Source organism: Oncorhynchus mykiss, chromosome 6, assembly GCF_013265735.2.
Source record: "Oncorhynchus mykiss isolate Arlee chromosome 6, USDA_OmykA_1.1, whole genome shotgun sequence".
In the NCBI taxonomy this organism is placed as follows: domain Eukaryota; kingdom Metazoa; phylum Chordata; class Actinopteri; order Salmoniformes; family Salmonidae; genus Oncorhynchus; species Oncorhynchus mykiss.
In genome coordinates this window covers 93,772,621-93,779,927 of record NC_048570.1, presented here as the reverse complement: position 1 = coordinate 93,779,927, position 7,307 = coordinate 93,772,621, and positions in this window count along the sequence as shown.

The following is a 7,307-nucleotide window of genomic DNA, read 5'->3' as shown; positions in this document are numbered from 1 at the left end:
AGACTGTCCAAGAATACAGCAGAGAGAGACTGTCCAAGAATACAGCAGAGAGAGACTGTCCAAGAATACAGCAGAGAGAGACTGTCCAAGAATACAGCAGAGAGAGACTGTCCAAGAATACAGCAGAGAAAGACTGTCCAAGAATACAGCAGAGAGAGACTGTCCAAGAATACACCAGAGAGAGACTGTCCAAGAATACAGTAGAGAGAGACTGTCCAAGAATACAGCAGAGAGAGACTGTCCAAGAATACAGCAGAGAGAGACTGTCCAAGAATACAGCAGAGAGAGACTGTCCAAGAATACAGCAGAGAGACTGTCCAAGAATACAGCAGAGAGAGACTGTCCAAGAATACAGTAGAGAGAGACTGTCCAAGAATACAGCAGAGAGAGACTGTCCAAGAATACAGCAGAGAGAGACTGTCCAAGAATACAGCAGAGAGAGACTGTCCAAGAATACAGCAGAGAGAGACTGTCCAAGAATACAGCAGATAAAGACTGTCCAAGAATACAGCAGAGAGCTGCTGTTTCTTCTTCTGCACAGAACTGGCAACACTGTTTTGATTCAACACTTTTACAAGACAATACACTCTTCTTCATGACTTCCACTGGCTACCACCGGCGCTGCAGCAGAATGAGTAGCCACGTGTATCGATTGGATTGCGTTGTTGGAATTAACAGCTCATCGTGTCTACTTTTTAATATCGAAAGAAACATTTCACTTTCTCTAGTCATTAATAAACAACAACGTGAATTTGTGCATTGAGGCAGAAATAATGTGGTGTGACTCGAGTTTTGCCATCAGGTGGAAGGCGGTGTTCCCTCAGAGACAGACCATCAGATGGTAGGCGGTGTTCCATCAGAGACAGACCATCAGATGGTAGGCGGTGTTCCCTCAGAGACAGACCATCAGATGGTAGGCGGTGTTCCATCAGAGACAGACCATCAGGTGGTAGGCGGTGTTCTATCAGAGACAGACCATCAGGTGGTAGGCGGTGTTCCCTCAGAGACAGACCATCAGATGGAAGGCGGTGTTCCCTCAGAGACAGACCGCTGAGACAGACCATCAGATGGTAGGCAGTGTTCCCTCAGAGACAGACCATCAGATGGTAGGCGGTGTTCCATCAGAGACAGACCATCAGGTGGTAGGCGGTGTTCCCTCAGAGACAGACCATCAGGTGGTAGGCGGTGTTCCCTCAGAGACAGACCGCTGAGAAAGACCATCAGAAGGTAGGCGGTGTTCCCTCAGAGACAGACCGCTGAGACAGACCATCAGGTGGTAGGCGGTGTTCCCTCAGAGACAGACCGCTGAGACAGACCATCAGGTGGTAGGCGGTGTTCCCTCAGAGACAGACCATCAGGTGGTAGGCGGTGTTCCCTCAGAGACAGACCATCAGATGGTAGGCGGTGTTCCCTCAGAGACAGACCGCTGAGACAGACCATCAGGTGGTAGGCAGTGTTCCCTCAGAGACAGACCGCTGAGACAGACCATCAGGTGGTAGGCGGTGTTCCCTCAGAGACAGACCATCAGGTGGTAGGCGGTGTTCCCTCAGAGACAGACCATCAGGTGGTAGGCGGTGTTCCCTCAGAGACAGACCATCAGATGGTAGGCGGTGTTCCCTCAGAGACAGACCATCAGGTGGTAGGCGGTGTTCCCTCAGAGACAGACCATCAGATGGTAGGCGGTGTTCCCTCAGAGACAGACCATCAGGTGGTAGGCGGTGATCCCTCAGAGACAGACCATCAGATGGTAGGCGGTGTTCCCTCAGAGACAGACCGCTGAGACAGACCATCAGATGGTAGGCAGTGTTCCCTCAGAGACAGACCATCAGAAGGTAGGTGGTGTTCCCTCAGAGACAGACCATCAGGTGGTAGGCGGTGTTCCCTCAGAGACAGACCATCAGGTGGTAGGCGGTGTTCCCTCAGAGACAGACCATCAGATGGAAGGCGGTGTTCCCTCAGAGACAGACCGCTGAGACAGACCATCAGATGGTAGGCAGTGTTCCCTCAGAGACAGACCATCAGGTGGTAGGCGGTGTTCCCTCAGAGACAGACCATCAGATGGAAGGCGGTGTTCCCTCAGAGACAGACCGCTGAGACAGACCATCAGGTGGTAGGTGGTGTTCCCTCAGAGACAGACCGCTGAGACAGACCATCAGGTGGTAGGCGGTGTTCCCTCAGAGACAGACCGCTGAGACAGACCATCAGGTGGAAGGCGGTGTTCCCTCAGAGACAGACCGCTGAGACAGACCATCAGGTGGTAGGCGGTGTTCCCTCAGAGACAGACCATCAGGTGGTAGGCGGTGTTCCCTCAGAGACAGACCATCAGATGGAAGGCGGTGTTCCCTCAGAGACAGACCGCTGAGACAGACCATCAGATGGTAGGCGGTGTTCCCTCAGAGACAGACCGCTGAGACAGACCATCAGGTGGTAGGCGGTGTTCCCTCAGAGACAGACCGCTGAGACAGACCATCAGGTGGTAGGCGGTGTTCCCTCAGAGACAGACCGCTGAGACAGACCATCAGGTGGTAGGCGGTGTTCCCTCAGAGACAGACCGCTGAGACAGACCATCAGGTGGTAGGCGGTGTTCCCTCAGAGACAGACCATCAGGTGGTAGGCGGTGTTCCCTCAGAGACAGACCATCAGATGGTAGGCGGTGTTCCCTCAGAGACAGACCGCTGAGACAGACCATCAGGTGGTAGGCAGTGTTCCCTCAGAGACAGACCGCTGAGACAGACCATCAGGTGGTAGGCGGTGTTCCCTCAGAGACAGACCATCAGGTGGTAGGCGGTGTTCCCTCAGAGACAGACCATCAGGTGGTAGGCGGTGTTCCCTCAGAGACAGACCATCAGATGGTAGGCGGTGTTCCCTCAGAGACAGACCATCAGGTGGTAGGCGGTGTTCCCTCAGAGACAGACCATCAGATGGTAGGCGGTGTTCCCTCAGAGACAGACCATCAGGTGGTAGGCGGTGATCCCTCAGAGACAGACCATCAGATGGTAGGCGGTGTTCCCTCAGAGACAGACCGCTGAGACAGACCATCAGATGGTAGGCAGTGTTCCCTCAGAGACAGACCATCAGAAGGTAGGTGGTGTTCCCTCAGAGACAGACCATCAGGTGGTAGGCGGTGTTCCCTCAGAGACAGACCATCAGGTGGTAGGCGGTGTTCCCTCAGAGACAGACCATCAGATGGAAGGCGGTGTTCCCTCAGAGACAGACCGCTGAGACAGACCATCAGATGGTAGGCAGTGTTCCCTCAGAGACAGACCATCAGGTGGTAGGCGGTGTTCCCTCAGAGACAGACCATCAGATGGAAGGCGGTGTTCCCTCAGAGACAGACCGCTGAGACAGACCATCAGATGGTAGGCGGTGTTCCCTCAGAGACAGACCGCTGAGACAGACCATCAGGTGGTAGGTGGTGTTCCCTCAGAGACAGACCGCTGAGACAGACCATCAGGTGGTAGGCGGTGTTCCCTCAGAGACAGACCGCTGAGACAGACCATCAGGTGGAAGGCGGTGTTCCCTCAGAGACAGACCGCTGAGACAGACCATCAGATGGTAGGCGGTGTTCCCTCAGAGACAGACCATCAGGTGGTAGGCTGTGTTCCCTCAGAGACAGACCGCTGAGACAGACCATCAGGTGGTAGGCGGTGTTCCCTCAGAGACAGACCATCAGATGGTAGGCGGTGTTCCCTCAGAGACAGACCATCAGATGGTAGGCGGTGTTCCCTCAGAGACAGACCATCAGATGGTAGGCGGTGTTCCCTCAGAGACAGACCATCAGTTGGTAGGCGGTGTTCCCTCAGAGACAGACCATCAGGTGGTAGGTGGTGTTCCCTCAGAGACAGACCATCAGGTGGTAGGCGGTGTTCCCTCAGAGACAGACCATCAGGTGGTAGGTGGTGTTCCCTCAGAGACAGACCATCAGATGGAAGGCGGTGTTCCCTCAGAGACAGACCGCTGAGACAGACCATCAGATGGTAGGCGGTGTTCCCTCAGAGACAGACCGCTGAGACAGACCATCAGGTGGTAGGTGGTGTTCCCTCAGAGACAGACCGCTGAGACAGACCATCAGGTGGTAGGCGGTGTTCCCTCAGAGACAGACCGCTGAGACAGACCATCAGGTGGAAGGCGGTGTTCCCTCAGAGACAGACCGCTGAGACAGACCATCAGATGGTAGGCGGTGTTCCCTCAGAGACAGACCATCAGGTGGTAGGCGGTGTTCCCTCAGAGACAGACCATCAGGTGGTAGGTGGTGTTCCCTCAGAGACAGACCGCTGAGACAGACCATCAGGTGGTAGGCGGTGTTCCCTCAGAGACAGACCATCAGATGGTAGGCGGTGTTCCCTCAGAGACAGACCATCAGATGGTAGGCGGTGTTCCCTCAGAGACAGACCATCAGATGGTAGGCGGTGTTCCCTCAGAGACAGACCATCAGATGGTAGGCGGTGTTCCCTCAGAGACAGACCATCAGGTGGTAGGTGGTGTTCCCTCAGAGACAGACCATCAGGTGGTAGGCGGTGTTCCCTCAGAGACAGACCATCAGGTGGTAGGTGGTGTTCCCTCAGAGACAGACCATCAGGTGGTAGGTGGTGTTCCCTCAGAGACAGACAGACCGCTGAGACAGACCATCAGGTGGTAGGCGGTGTTCCCTCAGAGACAGACCGCTGAGACAGACCATCAGGTGGTAGGCGGTGTTCCCTCAGAGACAGACCGCTGAGACAGACCATCAGATGCAGGTTCTATCAGCACAGTCAAATAAAACATGTCATTATTTAAGTGTATGCTCAGCTGTGCCTCGCAAGGCATACAACAACTCATCTATTTTATCAACGCTTGAGTTTTGAAATATAATACGGTCTGAGAAAAACTATATTGTTTAGGCCAAGTATAGCCAAATTTTTTTTGTTTACCTTTATTTAACTAGGCTAGTCAGTTAAAAACAAATTCTTATTTTCAATGAAGGCCTAGGAACAGTGGTTTAACTGCCTGTTCAGGGGCAGAACGATAGATTTTTTTAAATGTTCTATGATAATGTACTAGGTCAAGCATAGCCAATATGATGTGATAATGTATTAGGTCAAGCATAGCCAATATGCTGTGATAATGTATTAGGTCAAGCGTAGCCAATATGCTATGATAATGTATTAGGTCAAGCATAGCCAATATGCTGTGATAATGTATTAGGTCAAGCATAGCCAATATGCTGTGATAATGTATTAGGTCAAGCATAGCCAATATGCTATGATAATGTATTAGGCCAAGCATAGCCAATATGATGTGATAATGTACTAGGCCAAGCATAGCCATCTATCATCCTAAAGGAGGTGTGGATTACATCTGTCATCCTAATGGAGGTGTAGATGACATATATCATCCTAAAGGAGGTGTAGATGACATATATCATCCTAAAGGAGTTGTAGATTACATCTATCATCCTAATGGAGGTGTAGATTACATCCATCATCCTAAAGGAGGTGTAGATTACATCTATCATCCTAAAGGAGGTGTAGATTACATCTATCATCCTAAAGGAGGTGTAGATTACATCTATCATCCTAAAGGAGGTGTAGATTACATCTATCATCCTAAAGGAGGTGTAGATTACATCTATCATCCTAAAGGAGGTGTAGATTACCTCTATCATCCTAAAGGAGGTGTAGATTACCTCTATCATCCTAAAGGAGGTGTAGATTACCTTTATCATCCTAAAGGAGGTGTAGATTACCTCTATCATCCTAAAGGAGGTGTAGATTACATATATCATCCTAAAGGAGGTGTAGATTACATCTATCATCCTAAAGGAGGTGTAGATTACCTCTGTCATCCTAAAGGAGGTGTAGATTACATATATCATCCTAAAGGAGGTGTAGATTACATCTATCATCCTAAAGGAGGTGTAGATTACCTCTGTCATCCTAAAGGAGGTGTAGATTACATCTATCATCCTAAAGGAGGTGTAGATTACCTATATCATCCTAAAGGGGGTGTAGATTACATCTATCATCCTAAAGGAGGTGTAGATTACCTCTATCATCCTAAAGGAGGTCTAGATTACCTCTATCATCCTAAAGGAGGTGTAGATTACCTCTATCACCCTAAAGGAGGTGTAGATTACATCTATCATCCTAAAGGAGGTGTAGATTACCTCTATCATCCTAAAGGAGGTGTAGATTACCTCTATCATCCTAAAGGAGGTGTAGATTACATCTGTCATCCTAATGGAGGTGTAGATTACATCTATCATCCTAATGGAGGTGTAGATTACATCTGTCATCCTAAAGGAGGTGTAGATTACCTCTATCATCCTAAAGGAGGTGTAGATTACCTCTATTATACTAAAGGAGGTGTAGATTACCTCTCACATTCCAGTGTTTGAACATGTAAAAAAGGATGCATGGGATTTCTGTTAATGCGACTCCGTGCAGCCAATGGCAACGTCCGTTTATAATGCTGGGAGCCGCCTGTGGATTTGACAGCTCTAAGGCAGGTCCACCTCCGACACCTTCGAAACAACCACTATGGGATAAAGCAGATGGGATTGAATCGAGCCCTTTCGGTGTGAAACATCTCTGTATCTGTTAAACTTGTTGTTATTGAAGAACAAACAAAGAACTGAATAAAGAGAACATGTGTTGTAGGTTGTTCTTGGGGCAGGAGACATTAAAGGGGCAATTTAACAATTGCTACAACCGGTTTTGGACTTTTCAATGAACTACATATAACCATTGATTTCCCGATAAGTATACATTCTAAATACCTCCTGACCTGTCTGTCTAACGCCACCAGAACACAAAATATTTGTTTATTAAAAAAAAAGTGAATTGTAAACAAATTCTGTATATCCTCAATACATGGTTAAAACGGTAACTTTGATATCAGATGGTCAGTCCTTGAATTCATAGCTCTGTCTATTCATTTCAGAGTGGTGGGGTGGCTGCATTGCTATTGTTTGAAACCCAAGTTGCCTCTTTAAAGCATTGATATGAGTTGTAGTATTATACAGGTCCACATAGTCCACTACTAGTTTTGTGACTGCTGTCTGAAAGAGATTGAATCCCAAATGGAACCCTATTCCATATATAGTGCACTCCTTTTGACCAGGCCCAATGACACCCTATTCCCTATATAGTGCACTCCTTTAGACCAGGCCCAATGACACCCTATTCCCTATATAGTGCACTCCTTTTGACCAGAGCCCATGGCACCCTATTCCTTATATAGTGCACTCCTTTAGACCAGGCCCAATGACACCCTATTCCCTATATAGTGCACTCCTTTTGACCAGGCCCAATGACACCCTATTCCCT